The sequence below is a fragment of the Schistocerca piceifrons genome, chromosome 4, assembly GCF_021461385.2.
Source record: "Schistocerca piceifrons isolate TAMUIC-IGC-003096 chromosome 4, iqSchPice1.1, whole genome shotgun sequence".
NCBI classification, from domain to species: domain Eukaryota; kingdom Metazoa; phylum Arthropoda; class Insecta; order Orthoptera; family Acrididae; genus Schistocerca; species Schistocerca piceifrons.
In genome coordinates, this window is record NC_060141.1 from 267875768 (window position 1) to 267899759 (window position 23992).

The window sequence follows — 23992 nt, forward strand, 5'->3', positions numbered from 1 at the left end:
GTTCTACTGCAGTCCAGAGGTACAGATCGACGATGGGAGGTTCAAGAAAACTGAAGAAACTCTTGACAGTCACTCTTGACACAGTGAGAGGGACTACCTTTAATACTCATCATGGTGAAGATGACGTAACATCATGACCAGACTTTGAGGATCACCAATGCTGCCATTCAGAGGACCTGGTCAAGATCTACATCCAGGTCACTGTAGTCAGCTCCAAGGAGAACTTCTATAACAGTGGGTCATTGTTTGTCCAGTAGGGGCTGCAATGCTGAGAGTTGTGGTTTACACAGTGTGTGGTGCACTGGTGGCTGGCTTGTGGTGAGTTGCCGATTCAGATCTGGCCACCAACAGTTATTTGTTATTTATTTATTTGTCATTCCTGGAAGGTTATTGGAATAGCTTATGTTTGGAATATTTGTATAGCATGGAATAATTGATGTTTGTATAAATACCATCACTGCAGAATATTGCATGTTTCTGCACATAGCTGCACTCTCCATCCAGGAGGTCAGTTCTGTCTACCTAAATGTTGGCGTTCATAATAAATATGCCTTCAGTGCTAAATTTTGCATTTCAGCAACAACTCTGCTTTTGGATATGGACTTCCATGTTGTTACAACGTGACATTATAATATGATCTGACTATGGTTTAAGAATTTGTAAGCAACATTGTAACTTAATGTTGTATTTGTGCCTCTGAAGCCTCATAACATCTCATGTTCTATTCCTGCTACTAATGAATTCTGTTTATTTGGCAAATAAAGTTCACAAAATGGCATCAATTAATTTTATATCTTATGTTCGTTGAGACATCATGTTCACTTTATGATGGATGGCTTTGAAAATTACAGGTGACTCAGTATTTGGTACAAATCAGAAAGCAGCATAAACTAACCCAATTTAACAAAGTTCACTGCTGGCAGGACAAAATATTATTCTATATGAGTCTGACACTGTAACTATACACTTTAACAATCCAAATACAATCACATAACATTTCTCTAAATAAAATGCTTCCAGAATGAGATTTTCACTCTGCAGTGGAGTGTGCGCTGATATGAAACTTCCTGGCAGATTAAAACTGCGTGCCGGACCGAGGCTCAAACTCGGAACCTTTGCCTTTCGCGGGCAAGTGTTCTACCAACTGAGCTACCCAAGCATGACTCACGCCCCGTCCTCACAGCTTTACTTCTGCCAGTACCTCGTCTCCTACCTTCCAAACTTAACAGAAGCTCTCCTGCGAACCTTGCAGAACTAGCACTCCTGAAAGAAAGGATATTGCGGAGACATGGCTTAGCCACAACCTGGGGGATGTTTCCAGAATGAGATTTTCACTCTGCAGTGGAGTGTGCGCTGATATGAAACCTCCTGGCAGATTAAAACTGTGTGCCGGACTGAGACTCGAACTCGGGACCTTTGCCTTTCACGGGCAAGCGCTCTACCATCTGAGCTACCCACGCATGACTCACACCTGTCGGCACAGCTTTACTTCTGCCAGTACCTTGTCTCCTACCTTCCAAACTTTACAGAAGCTCTCCTGCAAACCTTGCAGAACTAGCACTCCTGAAAGAAAGGAGAGCTTCTGTAAAGTTTGGAAGGTAGGAGACGAGGTACTGGCAGAAGTAAAGTTGTGAGTCATGCTTGGGTAGCTCAGTTGGTAGAGTGCTTGCCCGCGAAAGGCAAAGGTCCTGAGTTTGAGTCTCGGTCCAGCACAGAGTTTTAATCTGCCAGGAAGTTTCAAAATGCTTCCTGGTTAATTAACTATACTATTGTCACTGTATTGAGTTATCTGTGTGTGAACAAACACGCTTTTTTCTGAGGCTGAACATGTGCTCATATTCTCTTGAGAGTTACTTCAAATCACAAGCTTTCTTAAAATGTCATGAAGACTTTAGGGTAACTTTTCCTTAAACAAGGATGCCTACCAGTCAATGATTTCATGCACAGTGGTTCATTTCAGAAAAACTGGTAATGTGAATGAATGGGAAAGTTCCAACCAAGTTTCTGTGTTAAGTGATACCTCACTGGAAAATATCTGCACATACTTGCTACATTCACCACAAATGTCAAAACAAAAGCTGTATTGGCAAATTGGAATGTCTTACAGGAGTGTTCGCATAGCTACAAAGAAGCTGAAACTCATTCACTTTCCGCATGAGCTTCAAGAACCTGATAGAGGAAAAAGACTACATTACTATCAATGGTTTTTGCATTTTGTTTGCAAAAGTGTTCAGTTGTTGGATTATGTTTTCTACGCCAATGAGGTATGGTTCTTCTAAGTGGCTACGCACACAGCCAGAACAACAGATATTGGAGTTCAGAATTCTTACATTTTCCATGTGATCCCATCACATTCAAAGGTTGGTTTTGCTCCACAGTTTCGCACAAGAATATTATAGGTTCACTTTTTTTTCTTGGAAATGATAAAGGTTGAACATTACCATGGAATCATCCCACAATTCTTAGCTTGTCAGAGGCTGATGATTAACAGTGCTGGCTGCAGCAAAGTAGTGGAATAGCATATGAGAAGCAGTACCATGATATTGTAGTGTGACTTCTTTCGAGGGTGTCTTGTGGTAACACAGATCCCCAGATCTGTCTCCCTCAACTTTTTTTCTTTGGGGACATCTAAAGGACAACATCTACAAGAACAATCTTCACACAGTCAACCAACCGCAGCACAACACTGCAGGCAAAATATCCCGCATAAGTGTAGTAACCATCCGAAAAGTAGCAGTTAACAGGAAGAACTATGTTGAGGTATGTGTTGCAGCAAATAGAGAACATTTCCAGCATCTATTATGAGAAAAGATATATTGTAAGAGTATGCATTATATGTACGTTAATAAAGATTTGAATTTTTAAATTTAACTTCTGGCTCAGACTGTACACGTGATGGCAACTGTAACCATATGGCAGTGGTGGGTACATCATGTAATTAGAAGTGTGAGGCAGTAACAGTGCTGTTGCATTTAGTTTGAATAAGTGAAGATCTTTAAAAATTAGTTGATTCAAGACTTTTCAATGAAACAAAATCCTTGCAGCCAGATCTGCCTTGGGACTTCTGCAGCAAAGTCCAATGATCTTCATGACCACCAATTCAACCAGATGAGTATCAGAGTATTTTAGTAACGTTGTTTTTCTATTTCAAAACTCAATTTATCATTATGCTAGGACGAAAATGTTAAACTGATACGGCAAATAATTAACACTTGTGAACTTAAGTTTTCACTTAATTTTCATCTATTTTGTGAGTAGGAGCATTACACTATTATTAAATGTGATGTATTCAAGGACATTTATTTCTCTTTTTAATATTTTGTGGAACATTTTGTCAAAAAATTGGATCTGTAGATTTCAGAATGGTTTGAACTTTTGTGAATGAGTGTATCTGTTGTAACTGGTTTTCTTTGTATCAAACTGTGTTTTCCTTCATCATTATAGGATGTACCATCTAATAAATTTACCTTTTTATTACTTTCCTTTTAAAGCTTAATTTTTACCCTAGGTTTTGATTAATATACTTCAACTCTGGCCTTATAGGAACCTCTTGCTCATGTATTTTAGATTGTGCACTTAATTGTGGATATTGTAGGTCCACTACTATCAGCTGCATAGGGTGCCAGATTTCAGGTGGAAATCCAAAACACTATGTTTGCAGTTGATATGAAACTTTTTTTCTGTCCTTTACTAAGTAAAATATGTCATTACAAAAGTACCTTGACAACCTAAATGTGAGAAGAGACAATATTGTGGTGCTGTTTGTTCCTCATTTCAGATATTTCACTCACTTTGATAATTATATCTTGTCCTTCTGCTCTGTTTTTCATAATTGGTTTTCTTTGTATCAAACTGTGTTTTCCTTCATCATTATAGAATGTACCATCTAATAAATTTACCTTTTTATTACTTTCCTTTTAAAGCTTAATTTTTACCCTAGGTTTTGATTAATATACTTCAACTCTGGCCTTATAGGAACCTCTTGCTTATGTATTTTAGATTGTGCCCTTAATTGTGGATATTGTAGGTCAACTACTATCAGCTGCATAGGGTGCCAGATTTCAGGTGGAAATCCAAAACACTATGTTAGCAGTTGATATGAATCTTTTTTTTCTGTCCTTTACTAAGTAAAATATGTCATTACAAAAATACCTTGACAACCTAAATGTGAGAAGAGACAATATTGTGGTGCTGTTTGTTCCTCATTTCAGATATTTCACTCACTTTGATAATTATATCTTGTCCTTCTGCTCTGTTTTTCATAATTAAATATCAAAAACAGTACTCATGAAATTTCTGGCCCATTATTATGGTATAAACTAACCATCTACCCTGCTTTATAATCTTGAGTTGATTTTTGGAAGCAGGAGCTTACTACTGAATAATGAAGGGAAGGGATGGCTAGGGTTGGAGGGGGAGAGGGTTTGGAAGAAGGAGTTGATAGTTTGCTCTCATTGGCAAAATATATAGAATCAGTTATAAGTAAACTGAATTCTTGTTAAATAACTTTGAGTTATGAAAGCATTTTGTGTGAATGTGTACTTGAGTAACTGAATATTACTCCACTGACACAAGTATATCTGCAACTACCAATTCAGTTCTGGATTTATTTGATTTTCCATCGAGTGATTAATCAATACTAGTAACAATATTGTTGATCACATTACACATGAAACTGGCTTTTATTAGTTGCCATAAATAACATGAAACACAAAATGCCCTGGCATGTAAGTAGATGAATTTCAGGTCCCTCGAGACTATGTCACTTTTGTATTCATGCAGTATCAATAAACAATAATCAAACTTACCTATAAAATTATATTACATGTATTAACTCAATCGATTTTTAATTCAAAATTTGATTAAATATTTGCAGAAATTACAGGAATGAAAATAACAAGGAAAAAATAAAATTGAGTTTACTTTACCATGAGGGAAAATGTGGAACTTCATTTTCGTGCAATTGTTTCTGTGATTCTGGTACAGAATTTTCCTTTATAAATTCATACTGTCTCTCTGATGTATTACTGCACAACTGTGGTATAAAAAAGAAAAGACATTTACTTTCTTCTTATACAAAGACCCTGTTAACATGTATACATGGATTTTTTAAGCTATCTATAACCATTTCAATATTTAACAGTCACATGTTACACAGTTTGTTTTATCCTGACTGTCTCAATTTCAGGTTATTAAAATCTTTCAAATCATTTCAAAAAAGCTATTACTTCTTTTAATTAACTTTAGCAAAAAATCTTTTGGACCATAAATATTAATACTGTATGCAGTAAAGACACTTGAATACTTAAAAAGTCAAAATTTATAATATGAAGATGTCACAAAACACCATATATATGCACAAAGCCGATATAAGAATGACAGTGAAACATCCACTCATGCACTGAAATTCAGTCGGCTACTGGACAATTACCATGACATATTTACAAATTATGTTTTATTTGTTATTTTTTAGTCATCCAAGGAACAAGGAACATTCCCCCCTTGAACCATGGACCTTGCCGCTGGTGGGGTGGCTTGTGTGCCTCAGTGATACAGATAGCCGTACCATAGGTGCAACCACAACGGAGGGGTATCTGTTGAGAGGCCAGACAAACGTGTGGTTCCTGAAGAGGGGCAGCAGCCTTTCCAGTAGTTGCAAGGGCAACAGTCTGGTTGATTGACTGATCTGGCCTTGTAACAGTAACCAAAACGGCCTTGCTGTGCTGGTACTGTGAATGGCCATCATTTTTCCCGAGGGCATGCCAATTTACTGTATGGTTAAATGATGATAGCGTCCTCTTGGGTAAAATATTCCGGAGGTAAAACAGTCCCCCATTCGGATCTCCAGGCAGGGACTACTCAAGAGGACACTGTTACAGGAGAAAGAAAACTGGCATTCTATGGATCAGAGTGTGGAATGTCAGATCCCTTAATCGGACAGGTGGGTTAGAAAATTTAAAAAGGGAAATGGATAGCTTAAAGTTAGACATATTGGGAATTAGTGAAGTTCGGTGGCAGGAGGAACAAGACTTTTGGTCAGGTTATAAATACAAAATCAAATACGGGTAATGCAGGAGTAGGTTTAATAATGAATAAAAACATAGGAGTGCGGGTAACCTACTACAAACAGCATAGTGAACACATTATTGTGGCCAAGATAGACATGAAGCCCATGCCTACTACAGTAGTACAAGTTTATATGCCAACTAGCTCTGCAGATGACGAAGAAATTGATGAAATGTATAATGAGATAAAAGATATTATTCAGATAGTGAAGGGAGACAAAAATTTAATAGTCATGGGTGACTAGAATTCGATAGTAGGAAAAGGGAGAGAAGGAAACATAGTAGGTAAATATGGATTGGAGGTAAGAAATGAAAGAGGAAGCCGCCAGATAGAATTTTACACAGAGCATAACTTAATCATAGCTAACACATGGTTCAAGAATCATTAAAGAAGGTTGTATACATAGAAGAAGCCTGGAGATACTTCAAGGTATCAGACAGATTATATAATGGTAAGACAGAGATTTAGGAACCAGGTATTAAATTGTAAGACATTTCCAGGGGCAGATGTGGACTCTGACCACAATCTATTGCTTATGAGCTGTAGATTAAAACTAAAGAAACTGCAAAAAGGTGGGAATTTAAGAAGATGGGACCTGGATAAACTGACTAAACCAGAGGTTGTACAGAGTTTCAGGGAGAGCATAAGGGAACAATTGACAGGAATTGGGGAAATAAACACAGTAGAAGAAGAATGGGTATCTTTGAGGGATGAAGTAGTAAAGGCAGCAGAGGATTAAGTAGGTAAAAGACAAGGGCTAGTAGAAATCCTTGGGTAACAGAAGAAATATTGAATTTATTTGATGAAAGGAGAAAATATAAAAATGCAGTAAATGAAATAGGAAAAAAGGAATAAAAAAGTCTCAAAAATGAGATCGACAGGAAGTGCAAAATGTCTAAGCAAGGATGGCTAGAGGACAAATGTAAGGATGTAAGGCTTATCTCACTAGGGATAAGATAGATACTACCTACAGGAAAATTAAAGAGACCTTTGGAGAAAAGAGAGCTACTTGTATGAATATCAAGAGCTCAGATGGAAACCCAGTTCTAAGCAAAGAAGGGAAAGCAGAAAGGTGGAAGGAGTATATAGAGGGTATATACAAGGGCGATGTACTTGAGGACAGTATTATGGAAATGGAAGAGGATGTAGGTGAAGATGAAATGGGAGATATGATACTGCGTGAAGATTTTGACAGAGCACTGAAAGACCTGAGTCAAAACAAGACCATGGGAGTAGACAACATTCCATTAGAACTACTGACAGCCTTAGGAGAGCTAGTCCTGACAAAACTCTACCATCTGGTGAGCAAGATGTATGAGACAGGTGAAATACACTCAGACTTCAAGAAGAATATAATTATTCCAATCCCAAAGAAAGCAGGTGTTGACAGATGTGAAAATCATTGAACTATCAGTTTAATAAGTTACGGTTGCAAAATACTAACACGAATTCTATACAGACAAATGGAAAAACTGGTAGAAGCTGACCTTGGGGAAGATTAGTTTGGATTCCATAAAAATACTGGAACACCTGAGGCAATACTGACCCTATGACTTATCTCAGAAGATAGATTAAGGAAAGGCAAACCTACGTTTCTAGCATTTGTAGACTTAAAGAAACTTTTTGAGAATGTTGACTGGAATACTCTCTTTCAAATTCTGAAGGTGGCAGGGGTAAAATACAGGGACGAAAAGGCTATTTACAATGTGTACAGAAACCAGATAACAGTTATAAGAGTCGAGGGACATGAAAGGAAAGCAGTGGTTGGGAAGGGAGTGAGACAGGGCTGTAGCTTATCCCCGATGCTATTCAATCTGTATATTTAGCAAGCAGTAAAGGAAACAAAAGAAAAATTTGGAGTAGGTATTAAAATCCATGGAGAAGAAATAAAAACTTTAAGGTTCGACGATGACATTGTAATTGTCAGAGACAGCAAAGGCCTTGGAAGAGCAGTTGAGTGGAATGGACAGTGTCTTGATAGGAAGATATAAGATGAACATAAACAAAAGCAAAACAAGGATAATGGAATGTAGTCAAATTAAGTCAGGTGAGGCTGAGGGAATTAGAGTGGGAAATGAGACACTTAAAGTAGTAAAGGAGTTTTGCTATTTGGGGAGCAAACTAACTGATGATGGTCGAAGTAGAGAGGATATAAAATGTAGACTTGCAATGGCAAGGAAAGCGTTTCTGAAGAAGAGAAATTTGTTAATATTGAGTATAGATTGATTTTTTGATAGTATTTGTATGGAGTGTAGCCATGTATGGACGTTAAACATGGACAATAAATAGCCTGGACAAGAAGAGAATAGAAGCTTTTGAAATGTGGTGCTACAGAAAAATGCTGAAGATTAGATAGGTAGATCACACAACTAATGAGGAGGTGTTGAATAGAATTGGGGAGAAGAGGAGTTTGTGGCACAACTTGACTAGAAGAAGGGATCGGTTGGTAGGACATGTTCTAAGGCATCGAGGAATCACCAATTTAGTATTGGAGGGCAGCGTGGAGGGTAAAAATCATAGAGGGAGACCAAGAGATGAATACACTAAGCAGATTCAGAAGGATGTAGGATGCAGTAGGTACTGGGAGATGAAGAAGCATGGAGAGCAGCATCAAACCAGTCTCGGGACTGAAGACCACAACAATAACAACAACAGGAATTGTCATGGTAATAAAATGAAAAACAATAAACACACAGTATACATATGAATGTTCTCTGAGAGTATGGCAGGTGGTCAGCAACGGCCTTGGAGAAGGAACCACCCTAGCATTTGCCCAAAGTGATATACAAAATCCAAGGAAAACGAAATCAGGATGGCCGAACAGAGCAAACTCCATCCTTCCAAATGTGAGGTCATTGTCTTAACAGCTACATTGCCTCATTCAGTTGATCCCTTTTATACAGTGTTCTCTGATTTACAAACAATATGCTTCTGACAGCTCATAATATAAAACATAATTTTGCTCTTCATTTTTTCACACACAAAGGACACATTGGGCTGTTCTCATTTACCGGTATTACCCTCAGATTCCAGAAGTCTCATATCTTGATGTTTTGCAGAAATTAACTGAAAACTGGCTTTCAAGGACACTTGAAATGATGTACACCACAGAGCTGTATTAGTGAAATGGCTTGTTACACTTTTATTAGCACTATTACTGTTGTAGTGGTCAGTTTCAGTTTCAAATTAGACTGTTTATACACGTAAATGACCTCCATATCTCGACTAGACACATTCATGGAAAGTCACTATAACTGATTACAATATCTAGTGAGTAGCACTTGCAAAATATTAACAGTTAGCTGTTGCATGTTTACTAACAGATGGAAGCATTTGCTTGAACTTGTTTCTGATGTTAAGGGTTGGTTTGCCAGACACTGACTTTTATGAATAAGTGAGAGAAAGATGTTACACTACTGCTACCTGAACCCAGACATTTTACTCAAAATGATGTAGCATGCTATCTAAGTGCAGACTAGCAATTTTGGGAGTGGGTGGACTATTTAAAGACTGACATAAAGAGAGTTGTTCATTTCAGAAACTACATAATGTTTTGAAGAATGGCTATGTTACAGTTTTCTATTCTGAATGGATTTGATACCAAGAAAATAATGTGGTCTGCAAAATATGCTGAACATTAATAAATTATAAAAATACACAGAACCATCTTACGCATCCACACTGGGAATACCTTACTTGGGAGTATGGTTGTTATCCTGAAAATATCTTGCATAATGGTATATTACATAAAATCTTAATTAGTGGCTTAATTAATCAGTGAGGGGTGTCATCTGGTTTGGAAAAGGTAAGGTAACAAATGTACAGCATCAGAGTTCTGAATCTAACACGCACAGGGACAAAATCAGCAATGGAAATTATGATGGCGTGAGGCTTAATTATAGCATTCTTTCTTTCTTTCACTGGTGCTATGCCCCGCGTTGACACAGGGTCAGCATTGTTAGGAACGTATTTGGCACAGTTAGTGGAAAGGGGTGGCTGGATGCCCTTCCTGCCGCCATCCCATACCCCCTGGGACAGAATTAGTGTACCCCTGCCGTCTGCATCTAGTGTAATTAATGAAATGGTGCAAGTGTGTTCAGATGTCTGTGCGTCGTGTAACAGAGGTGGAAAATAGAGACCAGCCCAGTATTCACCAAGCAGGATGTGGAAAACCACCTAAAAACCACATCCAGGCTGGCTGGCACACCGACCGACAACAGTAATCGGCCAGATGGATTCGATCTGGGGTCAGTGTGCCTACACGAGTCCAGGAAGCAGCGCATTAGTGCTCTCGGCTAAACTGGTGGGTAAGTATTAATTATAGTATCTCTTAAGTTAATTAGTTCTACAGATATTACAGTATGTTATTGGGAAGTCAAATGACAGTATTTTAAACGAGTATTATTAATTTGCCCAAATATGTCAGTTAGGTCACTAGATATAATTATCATTATGTGTTGCAATAAAAATTTCAGTTATTGTATTTTTAATTAATACTGTTTTTAGTACAACTAATTGCATCACTGCTATCAGCACACTGAAAATACTATATTGAACAATAAAGTCAAATGACACTCAGCTTAAATAACAACATATTATGTGAACAACTGTGTTGAAAATAGAATGAAAATCAAAGAAAAAATTAAGTTATTAATGGGATAGAAGACAAAACAGTTGGAGAATTTCCAGCTTGGCGACTTCTGAGCCACAGAAATGCTGCTATGTCCCTCGCACTAACTCATCTGTTCTTTAGATCATTGTTGAAGAATAATTGGTTAACACAATTCAAAATGCAATTTATATCATAGTTTTTTGTGTTTTTCCCTCAACCATTGCTACAAACATATTTATGCATCAACAAGCATCACAATCATTCAAGACTTCTCCAGTGTCTTGGATACATCATTTACAAACTTCAAGAACAGGATTTAGACAAGCACCAAACTTTATGCTACATCATATTTAAGTCTAGTCTATTCCTGACTCATTTGTAAATGTGACTATTTTAATAATGAAATTTCCTGAATGGAACAATATATAAAATAGTGGAAAGGTAACCACTCACCTATATGTTCAATGCGTGGAGCACAGAAAACAGCGTTCACACTAGGTTTCAAGCAATAGCTCTTTTTTCTAGTGCAAGTACACACATTCACACATACCATCACACATACACCCAAATACACACTCCTGTGTGCTTCACACATTGATCCTCTGTAGGTAAGTGGTTGTCTTTGCCTGACATCATCAATACAAGTGGAATATTTTTAAACATCAGCCAGTTTTAGTTTCCCTAGCAGAATTTTGTGATGCAACCTCACAGGAATTAATGTTTCTTGTGAATAACAAGGCTACTGGAACAATGTGTGGCCACTAAATTGTCACACAGAGCAACCACACAGAGTCACATGATTCCATTCAAGCTCAAAGTTTCTGTTTCTATCACCAGTGATTATTAAAATATAGGCAGTGGGTAATGAATAACTCTGGGTGACACACAAGAGTTTGTTTGAGGTTTCATTTAATTAATGAAATTTCTCAATAAATATCAGCAGTCTATTACACTTCTGCACCAAATTATACAAAGTTCAATACTGTGGTACTCCAGTCACCCATGATATGTCTCCATAACTTCTACAAAGCTTTATGACTCAAATGACATTCAAATCCCACTCAGGTAATGCAGGTTCGCAATTGTTCCTCACTCTGTGTGTGCAGTCCCTATATATCCATGCCTCCACTTTGCCTGCAAATCCTTTCATTTGCTACCCAAATACAGAACTTTCCTTGCCATACAAATGCAAAAAATGAATAAAAAACTATATCTTATAATCTACATTAAAACTACTGGCACCACAGAGTGCCGCTGTCAAAGCCGCATCCACCAATATCAACCACAGTGGTATTTATATTTACTCAGCTATTATTTAATGGAGTTTTTCTTATTATAAGTTACTATACTTTGATTAATTTAAAAGAAATTATTAGAACTAAACATTGGCCCATTTATTCCAAAGGATTTATCCAACTATTTCCACTGATGATGATCATTTGTCCTTAATTTTAATAGTTCATACTGAATATTCAAATTAATTAGATGTAAGACTTAAAATCTACTTAATTCTAGAAATTAGCCATTACCTATTTTTTAAATGTATAACATTACTATTTTCTGCTGCATCATATAATTTCGTGTAGTGATTTCTTGTATATTTAGTCTAAAATCAAGAACTTAGTACAATTAAAATTATGTAAAACAAACATTTGAAGTTTGTACATTGAACATACTTATTATATATGATTCACTGCTGCATGAAGCACATCACTGAATAATATATTTATTACACCTGTGACAGCTTTTTATGAAACTTATTAATTTTCAAAATAAATGTTGAAATGTATTCCTTACGTCTATGATGACTCAGTCATTTATTACTCAATAAAAGGTGGTCCTTCTTTTAAATAGTTTGTATATTTTTCTGAATTGAATACTGTTCATGGATATTAAACACTTTTTACAGCAGTGAAGATATTGCAAGTTTATACTGACAGCACACTGAAATGGTTGCATTCTCTGGTAGCATATAGTGGCAGCCATCAGGTACAGTCTTGGACTATAAATTTCTGGGAATTCTACCTGACACAGTGACCTGAAAAATGCATTCTAGTGCTAATTCACACACACCAGGCCCCTGGCCAGTGACACTGACATTTCCTGTCATTGTGATAGGGTAGTCAGACGTGACCATTGACCACTTTCTCTCAGGCTCACCTATCGCTATAGTGGGGTGCATGGCAGAAGGTGGCAAATGTAATGCATTCAGCAGAGAGAGAGACAGAGAATACCTCACAGTGGCGCCAGTGTGCTCTCTTGTTTCTGTCCATCCATCACCTACCCTGGTAACACAGGGGCAAGCACAGCACCTGGCCACTGTTTCTGCCTCTGCCTCTGACTCAGAATTCATATGCTCAGAAAACTACTGTTGTCACTTCTCAGCAACATGGGGTAGCCGCATGGTCTGTGGCATCTTGTCACAGTTCGCATGGCTCCCCCCCGTCAGAGGTTCGAGTCCTTCCTCGGGCATGGGTGTGAGTGTTGTTCTTAGCATAAGTTAGATTAATTAGTGTATAAGCCTAGGGATCGATGACCTCAGTGGTCTGGTCTTGTGGTCCTTACCACAAATTTCCAATTTTTTCACTTCTTAAAGTAATACTTGTGTTTGCTTTACGTCACCCATAATGAACACTATAATGGCAAGTAATTTGCACTAAATTATTTTCATTCGATTTAGTGCAACTGTTGGCTGTTTTTTATTCGAGACAATTTCATATCAGTTGCTATTGTCACTGCCATGATGAAAATAATGAAATTTGTACCTGCACAGGTAGTGAAGGCAGCATATAGGTATATGGACACATCTTTAAAAATTATGAAAACAGGTACGGCAATAAAATATCACTTATTGTATCACTGGTCTAGATGTTATTTTGATCATTTTTTGGACTTCTGAAGAATGCTATATTATTTTAGCAGAAACTATGGTGAAGGTTTAAAATAAACATAATTTAGTGCAACTGTGGGCTGTTTTTCATTCGAGACAATTTTGTAACGGTTGCTGTTGTCGCTGCCATGATGAAAATAATGAGTCATGCTTAAATGTTTATGTGTTCTCTGCAGCGAATAGGTAGTGATAATTGTAACGGAGACATACTGTGATGATGCATATTTCATTTTTCATTTGCCTTATGACCTTTGTATAAATATCCTTATATTTAAATTGTTTAGTTGAGGTGCAGCGCATTTCTTCATTCGGTACCTCCTACTGTCGACGTAATTCTCTTCTTCTGTGCTGTGATGATGCACTGGTCCCTGAGAGAAAAAAACTTAAAACTAATACCATTACGTAGCTCAGTGGCCACTGATACATTTGGTCATTGCATACATCTGCAGATATTTGCATACTTTGTTTAAATTCATATACATTCATTTAGTCTGTTACCCATTATGATCATTTACTCCACAAAGATAATTATTTGACATTTTTTATGGTATTTTGTCGTTTGTCCTTAGCTTACATGTCTCATACAATTTTTCGTAATGCTTCCTTTTGCTTGTAAATGTGTTGTATATAGCTTAGTATTTAATTAAATCTCTGTGTACATATAAGGAGTGTTTGAAAAGTCTGTGCAAAGTCCGAGAGATGGCACCAGTGGTATGTATTGAGATCATGTTTAGTTAGTAGCATCTTTGGAAAGAATGCGCACCAAGTTTCAGCCATATTGGTCTATTTATTTGTGTTTGGCATTCGTGTGAATCAAGGAAGTCAAGTGGTTGTCAGAAAATGGACGAAGAAGAATTTCAAGCGGTGAGTAAACATAATTTTATGAAAGGCAAAACGCCTCAGGAGACTAAAGAGAAGCTTGATAAACATTACAGTAACTCTGCACCTTCGATTAGAACTGTTTATAAGTGGTTTCAAAATTTTCGGAGTGGCCGTAAGGGCACAAGGGATGCTGAACGTTCTGGGCGCCCTGTGGAGGTTACGACTCCAGAAATCATTGATAAAATCTGTGATATGGTGATGGATGACAGAAGAGTTAATGAGCATGAGATTGGTAGTGCTGTAAGCATCTCGAATGAATGGGTACATAATATTTTGCATAAATATTTGGACATGAAAAAGCTATCCGCAAGATGGGTTCCGCAATTGCTCACGCTTGACCAAAAACAGAATTGTGTGAAGTGTTGCAAGGATGGTTTGCAGCTGTTCAGGAAGAATCTGCAGGACTTTAAGCATCGTTTCATCACTGTGGAGAAACATGGATACATTACTATACTCCTGAGACCAAACAACAATCTAAACAATGGGTTACCAAGGGAGAATCTGCACCTAAAAAGGCAAAGACCAGTCCTTCAGCCGGAAAGGTTATGGTGACTATCTGGAAAAGGGTAAAATTATTACAGGTGCATATTATTCATCGTTGTTGGACTGCTTAAAAATTGAGCTGCAAGGAAAACACCAGTGACTGGACCACAAAAAATCCTTTTCCATCACGACAAGGCACCAGCACACACCTCAGCAGTTGTGGTCACAAAATTAATGGAAATAGGATTCCAACTCATTTCACATCCCCCCTATTCTCCAGACTTGGCTTCCTTGGACTACTATTTGTTCCCCAATTTCAAGAAATGGCTGGCGGGACAAAGATTTTATTCAAAGGAGGAGATAATTGCAGCATCTAATAGCAATTTTTCAGATTTGGACAATTACTATTATTCAGAAGGCATCAACCAATTAGAACAGCATTGGACAAAGTGTCTAAGTCTAAAAGGAGACTATTTCAAAAATTAAAAAAGGTTTGCCTCAAACATGTAAGTAATTTTTATTTTTGCACGGACTTTTCAAACACCCCATAGTTCTTAGGCAGTAGATGTAATTGCTTAGTATTTCTGTTTACTTTGCACTTAAGTTAGGTACTTGCACATATTGTATTCCTATTTGGTTGCACCTTCTGGCAATCTGTTGCGCATGCGCACAGGTCAACGCCTCTTCCCCTACTATTGACGTCAGCGCATATTGTTGAGCACAGACAGCAGAGCCATAAACTAATTTTGTTTATACTTTTGCTTCACATTAAATGGCACGTTACTTCCCACTGCTGTTAATTTTATGCCTACATGTACAAATCAAAAGAATTACTTATGCCTATACACATTACTTAATCTTAAAATACACTCCAGAAGAAAAATTACACTTAGATTTATGTACACTATGTACAATTATCTAGCAGTAGAAAGAAAATATTTTACTTAGCTTCATCATTCTACAAAAGTGTTTATATCTTTGTGAGGTTGGAAACACTTGCCTCTCCTTGTTTTCTCATAGACTAATCTGTAGGTCCCACGGTATGGTATTTTGGAAATTACATAAGGTCCTGAATAGAGTAATTGCCACTTCTTATTCAGTTTGCCAAATTTTGTTGATGTAGGATGTGACTGTAAGAGGACTCGTTACCCTTCAAAAAATTGTGTGACATGTTTCAGTTCCTTATTATAAATTTTATTTCTATACTCAGCGCTGTTTTCTAGTGTAACTATGGCATGTTTGATTTTGTCTTGTAGTGTCATTTCTGTAGTGAGTACCTTGGGTGTGGGTGACTCCCTCTCATTCGTATGTTTTGTCTGGAACATCAGTGCATTAGGTGTGAAACCAGTTGAGGAATGTGGAAGGTCATTGACAACTTGCATGAAAGGAGTTACGTATTCTACCCATAGTGTGTGTTTGTGAGGGGTGTATGTCATAACAAACCAGTTAAATTATTTAAAGACTTGTTCTACTGGGCTAGTTTCTGGGTGAAAAAAAGCTTACTAATATGTGCTTTATGCCCTGTGAGGTCATAAATCGTTTCTACTTTTGTCCAACAAAATATGAAGCATTATCAGTTAGTAGTACCTTTGATTTACCTACTCTTCTCAAACAGTCTCCCTCAATTCTTTTTCTGATGATTGTGGCTGTTGCCCTTTTGATGGCATACAATTTGATAAGTTTCAAGAAAATATCGGATAGTGCTACCTTTTTTTTTTTTTTGAGTATTGGGTGTAGTTCAGTATATTTTGATACAATGGACTGTTTTGATTTTTGATATTGCACATTTCCTTAATACCTGTAGGACTCAACCTCTGAAATTTGTAAAATAACAAAGTGCTGCAATTTTTCCAGTACATTTGCCTACTTCATCATTGCCACATACCTCATGTGTGTCTGTTATAAATTCGTAGACATAATCTTCAGGAAAACACACACACCATTGATCAGATTTTTCATGTTTAATATGAAACAAAACGCCCTTGCTTACAGAACTTATGGTAATCAGACTGTTGTGTTGTACCTTGCATTAATAAAATTCTGAGTTCTGCATCTTGCTCTGTTAATTCACCAAACTCCTCTAATCCTTGTGGTAACCTGGTCGAGGCATGTGCAATAACATTCTGCCTTTAATATAAATGATCTCAAAATTGAATTCTTGTAAATATAGACACCACCTAGGTAATCTACGGTGCAATAGTTTACATGTTAAAAGAAATGACAGTGACTGACAGTCACAGTAAACTTTGCTATTCTTACCCCACAAAAAATATTCAAACTTTTTAAATTCCCATATTACAGCTACACTTTCCAATTCTGACACAGTGTAAGATCTTTCTGCTTCCCATAATGTGTGACTAGCAAAACTGATGACCTTGGGTACTTTATTACCCTCTTCTTCTTGCATTTGGAACAAGAATGCCCCCAGCCCCTGAGATAAGGTCAATAGTCTGGGGCTTAACTACAACCACTTGGTGTTTTCTGATGGTGAAGTGTGACTTAATTCATTACCTGGAGTAATTTCAGTTAGTTACACTGTATGGATACTTTGCCAATTTGTGTCATTGGCTGCTGTGCTGTTATTTTGCTGCCCAAAGGTTGGCTGCGGTACAACATAGGGCATTTCATTAATGCCACTGCTGCAGCTGACTGTTTCTGCTCATATTCGGCATAGGGCCTTGTGATGGTGGATTGTAATTTGCTTGTGCAATGAAATTACTCCTGTTGTTTTGAAAATTTCTTTTAAATCATTTGTTTTTTCCATTCCCATTGCCGTACTCATTACCTCTGGGTATGTAACTTTGTTGTTGTTGGTACCATCCCTACTGTGTGTTCGGATCATGTGTTACTGACTGATTTCGTAACCATGTTGTTGTTGTGCCTGAGTTTCTGTTGCTCTATTGGGTACAGGTCTTTCCTCATAGATTAAGCACTGACGGAAAATATTCAGTGTCATGCTCTGCATTGTGACTAATTTTTCTCTAATGTGCAATGGTAAAAAACTTCTCAGTATTTTTAACACATCTACCTGTGATATTGGGTTCATCCTCTAGTGTTTCTTGTTGAGGTATTTTTCAAAGTATCCATATAGACTATCGTATTTACCACTGAATGGTGCAGGGTTAAAAACTTTACGTCTGAGTCTTTCTTGCACTGCCTCATAACAGTATTTGTTGAGGACAGCTCATTCAAATTGGATGTAAGTGCTGCAACGTTCAGCCACTTCAGTTGCCCATAAGAGAATGTCACTTTGCATGTATCCCATGACAAATCTGATTTTCTGTCCTTCTGTCCAGTTGCATGGAAATACATGATGAAAAGCACTGATAAATACTACCAGATTCATTCTTTTACCTTTGGTAGTTAATGCAGGAAACTGTCAATGTCTCAGTAAACCTTCATCTGCAAAAATAGTTTATAGACACGCATTTTCGGTCGTATTTATGTTGTTATTGTGGTTACCTGTAATTCTGGTTTGTAACTGTTGGAGTTGTGGGAATGTTTACACTTTGCACTCTACAAATGTCACTGGTAACTGCTGTGGGACAATTTGTCGATTAATATCGACAGGTTGTGGTTTGTTCAATGTAGCCTGTGTATTATTTACATGCATATTTTGAGATCCGGTAATATTTTCTTCAAAAATATTGTCGATCTTATCTTCCGCGGCTTGTAGGTTAATGTTTACCTTGTTCACGATTTCACTTTCTTTTTTCTGAATAGCCTTTTCTACTACATCTGTGTATAACTTACACTCAGTTACTAACTTCTCTGCAATGGTATTACCCTTATCTAAAGTACCTGTTTCAGCTTGACTAATGATATCACTCAGATTTTCATTGATCTTCTCTCTCTCCTTCTTAGCACATGCCGAGTCAACTTCTAATGTTGCTACTCTTAAAGTAAGTTCTTCTACAACTAGAGGTACACCTTCACAGTTTTTATTCAGTTCATTAATGACAGTGGTTACCTTACTGTTGAAGACAACTGGTTTTGTGTGGTTTCAATATTTGTATTTGCATCTATTATTTTCCTTATCTGTTGTTCTACTCAGTCATGATGATCGTTAAAAGAATCTAGCTTCTGTTTTAACTCTATAATGTTACAGTTAACTTCAGAAAGTACTTCATGCTTTACTTGTTTTTTCATATCATTCAATTTTGCATCGATTTCATTGTGAAAATTTTTGGCTATGTCACTGAATTTCTGTGAGACAGTGTCTTGCAAATCCTTAAATACTTGTGTTTGTTCTTGTTTCATTATATTTAGATCATGTGTGATGTTGTTCAGATTGTGTATCAAATTACCAGTTTTGGTATTCATATCTCGTTTCATACTACTGAAATTGTTGTTCATATTGTGTTCTATATCACTGAGATTGGTGTTCATATTATCATATTTCATGTTTATGTTAGGTAGTAACTACCATAGTAGTGTTTCAGTTGTACTACTGTGGTTGCTGTCAGCTGTACTTTCTGAGTTAATGTTAGTGTTGTGAACAAGTGGTGTTTGTAACGTGTTGTCAAGATTGATATTTGTATTGCTCTCTGATGTTTCATTCATGAGCAGTACATCACTCTGGGAGATGCTTGACATTGTCTCATGAATTGTAAATATTGTGTTGTCAGAGTTATTCGGCTGTGGAGCATCGCTATCATTTGTCACACCTGTGACACTCATCTCTGACCTACTTAAACCTTCTGCAATAGGCACGCATGGTGCCTGAACTTCAATTGTTCAATCATGTAATTCTATGCCAACTTGGATGATTTCATTTTCACTATTGCTATCAACAATGGACATATATTTTTCTGCCATGTATGATTATACAAAAAAATTTTAACAAAAATGTTAAAATTTCATACGCTAATTATTACACTTCGTAATTGTAATTTATGTGATGTCAAAGCCTGTTTTACATGTATTATGATATGCAAACTATTGGTTGCAACTCATTATGTTTTACTGATCACACGTATCATATTGAAAAATCCTTGTAAATTTTCCACCATAAAATTCAAGGAAGGGAATAATGAGGAAAAGGTTTCTATCTACATCAAAAGACGTGCTACCAAGCGTAACCATGCAAGCAACTTGTGTAGCCATCCTACCTTTGCTGAGCTGAACAAAACAGCTTACTATGGAAAATTATACATAACCTGCATCCAATTCTTATTACTTTTCGGAATTTCTCCTCAGTTTTGAGCCTTTTTGCTTTACTTTCACCCCATCATGATTCACGCAAAAAGAAAATGCAGACAATTAGTTTTTATGACTAATAACAATGTCATAGAAATTTCTTACTATAACAATAGTTAATAAACACTATTCACAACCAGTGCCCTGAAGTCCTATCATGGTCACCAGTTGTGTTGCAAATTTTAAAACAATAAATAAAACGAAATAAATAATTTACGTGTATGCATGTGAAAAATAATTAAAAGGATAAAAAAATTGCGTTATTAGACATGTTCTGTGCTTCTACAAATTTTTAGGCTATCGCACTTCTTCTCTTACATTTCAATTGTCAGTGCAGACAGTGGACTCCAAGTACACCAGTGCATGTCATAAATAACAAAATCCTCCTTACTTGGCTTCACTTCACTTGAATAAAAAATACTTAACACTGGTATCAAAGTTTTTCTTATTTTGAAACATGTATGATACAAAACACTTGTAGCCTGTCATATTCCAAACAGCACTTCTTAACAGAACTTCTACATACAAGAGAGTGAGAAACAAAACCAAGTATAAAGAAAAATGAATGATGATCTTTTTTCATTTGTCTGTGCCTTACCACACATTCGTAATTAATGTCTTCGCCAATGCTTATGGTTGATCGGTGTTTCATTTTTTGTTTTTAATAAATTTTAATTTTACGGTATCCTGGGAGTCTTTCATCATGTACCTACATGCATGTCAACAAATGCCGAATGTTTTGCACACAACTTCATGTACGTGCTACAGAGACTCGGCAGAATGACAATATTAGCTGGAGTGTCACATGGTACACTTTTCTTGCCACTACGCACTGCCTCACAACCTGCATTCGTAGGTGCACACAGCTGTAATTATGTATACACACCATTAAGTTATTTTACTCACGAGCAGAGTACTTGACAACATCAAAGACATTACCAATAGTGTAGTTTTCCTTGTTTAGTTGAAAAACAACTTAGTTATATACTATTTTTTTCTGCAGACTAGCCCTCGGGTCCTTTATTTATTGACCAAGGACATCAACAGAGTAAGCTGAGAAAAAGGGTGCTTAACATCTGGGATCCAAGTATTACCTACTGGGAAGATAGATACTTAAAAATACACTACAAGCAATGTTGCAAAATTCTTCAATGGGTCATTAAAAAGTTAAAATGATATACTATAGACAAATAACGCAAAACTTCAAGAACAATGCAAGGACAATTTGGAGCATTATTTGGCAAAAATGAAATAAACTCATCAAAGCTAATTGTACTGAACTCTCACGTGACAGCAGCAGTGAGATAGATAACTTGGAATTCAAATTACTGGCTACTAGATTCAGTGAATTCTTCCTAACGATAGCTGAAACCACAGAACAAAAAATGACCCATTGAAAATAGATCTAATAAACATACACCAATGCTTACTCCAGCACCAGTTTTTCCAACACATGTTCAACAGATCACAAAAATCATTAGCTTAGTAAAAAGTAGTAACTCTTGCAGCTATGACAGTGTCTCACCCAAAGAACACAAATCTTGTACTGATTTGGCAACACCACCACTGAGTTACCTTTGCAACCAGTCAATGAATCAGGTGCATTTCCTGAAAGTTTGAAGAATGCAGCAGTAGCACAAACACACAAAAGTGAAGACACACAACTGATCTCCACTTATAGATTAACCTCCCATCTTTTCTAAAAGTTTCTGAGAAAGCTTCATACAACAGAATACTGAACCATCTTTCTGAGAATAATTCCTGGACAACAACACAGTTTGGCTTCTATTGAGGCTTCTCTAATTGAGTATACAATATATAATCCCACATGCTCAAATCTACTACAACTGTTGTGGTCTTCAGTCCAGAGACTGGTTTGGTGCAGCTCTCCATGCTACTCTATCCTGTGCAAGCTTCTTCATCTCCCAGTACCTACATCCTTCTGAATCTGTTTAGTGTATTCTTCTCTAGGTCTCCCTCTACGAATTTTACCCTCCACACTGCCCTCCAATACTAAGTTTGTGATCCCTTGATGCCTCAGAATATGTCCTACCAACCAATCCCTTCTTCTACTATACAACAAAAATTACCCTATAGGCTTTTACTGCGGTCTTTTCAATGTCTTTGATTATATAAATCACAAAATTCTGATAGAGGAACTAATATGGTAAAACATTAAAATCTCCCCCTTCCTTGGATAGAGTAATATCTTAACAACAGAAAACAGAGAGTTGCACTAACAAACAATATAACAGGAATAAGATTAAATTTAGAGTGGGTAAAACTAGCGAACTGAAGTTCATTAGCAGAATACTAGGGATCAGTCTGCAAAGGAGACTGCTCACAAAACACTAATGTGATACATCATAGAATATTGCTCATATATGTGGACTTAAAGATGAGATTAGAAGGAAAGACTAATTGTTGGGACTGCACCCAATGAGATTTGAAAATCTAGGTGGAAGACAGGGTAATATGCAATATAAAGGTTACTGTTTAAACGTCATGCACGAGTTAATAAGAGTGAAACGCTAAGTGGATTTTACATAACAGGTAGGGAGCGGGCAGTGAAAAATGGACAGATAAGAAAATGAAAGATGTAGAAAACTAAAATGGAGCAAAGAAAGGAATAGTTACCATTAAGAAATGTTGAGATGGAAGAAATTAACATAAACTATGGCCAACTGGATGGCGAGAGCCAAGGCCATGTTGTACTGATAGCTCCCACCTGCAGAGTTCTGAGAAACTGGATGTGACGCAAGAATCCAGATAGTGCATATGGTGAAACAGGCACTGGGGTAATGACTGTCATGTTGTAGTGTGTCCTCTGCAACAGGATATTGTGTGTTGCCAGCATACACCATTAGCCTATTATAATGGATCATATTATTTTTTTCTTTCTTCATTCTTTTCTTTTTATACAAGTAAGCTATATAATCAACAGCAAAGTAACAAGTTATTTTGTGTCAGAAATAATGTTTTGATACAAAAAAGAGAAGGGTTCTAATCTTCAACTGATTCATTTTCGTATCTTCACCTGTTTGTTCCTTTACGTGGTAGCAGGTGGACGTATGACTAGCTCTGCTGTGCCAGTATTGTTTAAAAATATGTATTACAACCATATATTAAAAAGTGTTATGAAGGTTATTAGGAAGGCAAGTTTATTCATATATATTTACATCACTAACATCCATCTGTTCATCATTTTGACCATGCTGAGAATCCTGCATCAGCAGTTTCGAAGCAGACAAGAGGAATTTGCATGAGCAGTGGAGCGATGATCCTGTATCAGCAGTGTCATAATCAGCTCTATGCACAGTGAAACTAATGAGAAGAAGTACATAACTTTAAATGATGAATATTTATCTTAAATGTATTGACACTGAAGGTCTGTTGATATTAGTACCAGTTAAACTTCACCCAGAATATGTGTACCTTCCAATTTCTTTCAATTATTCTTTCCAATTTTTTTTAATTATTTAGGCAGAAACTCTTAATAAGTTACTGTTATTTATGTCTGTGCCCCCACTCATATGCCACTATTCACTATGCCCATTCATCCAAACTGATAATTTGGTGGTAGTCATGCCGATGTAAACGGCCAAACAGTGTTTACATAAGAGTTGGTATATGACGTGTCATTTCACAGATGGCTCTCCCTTTGATAGAATATTTTTTTCTAGTTACAGGGCTGGTGTAGGTGGTGGCAGGAGGTTCTGAAAAGAGATCCATTCTGTCTGAAATTTTGCTCACCACACCTAGAATAATTTTTTGTCGCCCTCTCAGTCTCCGTAATATTCTTGTTAGACTCTATGCTCCTTCTGCGCATCTCCTTACCCTCTGGGGCTCCTACCCCTATG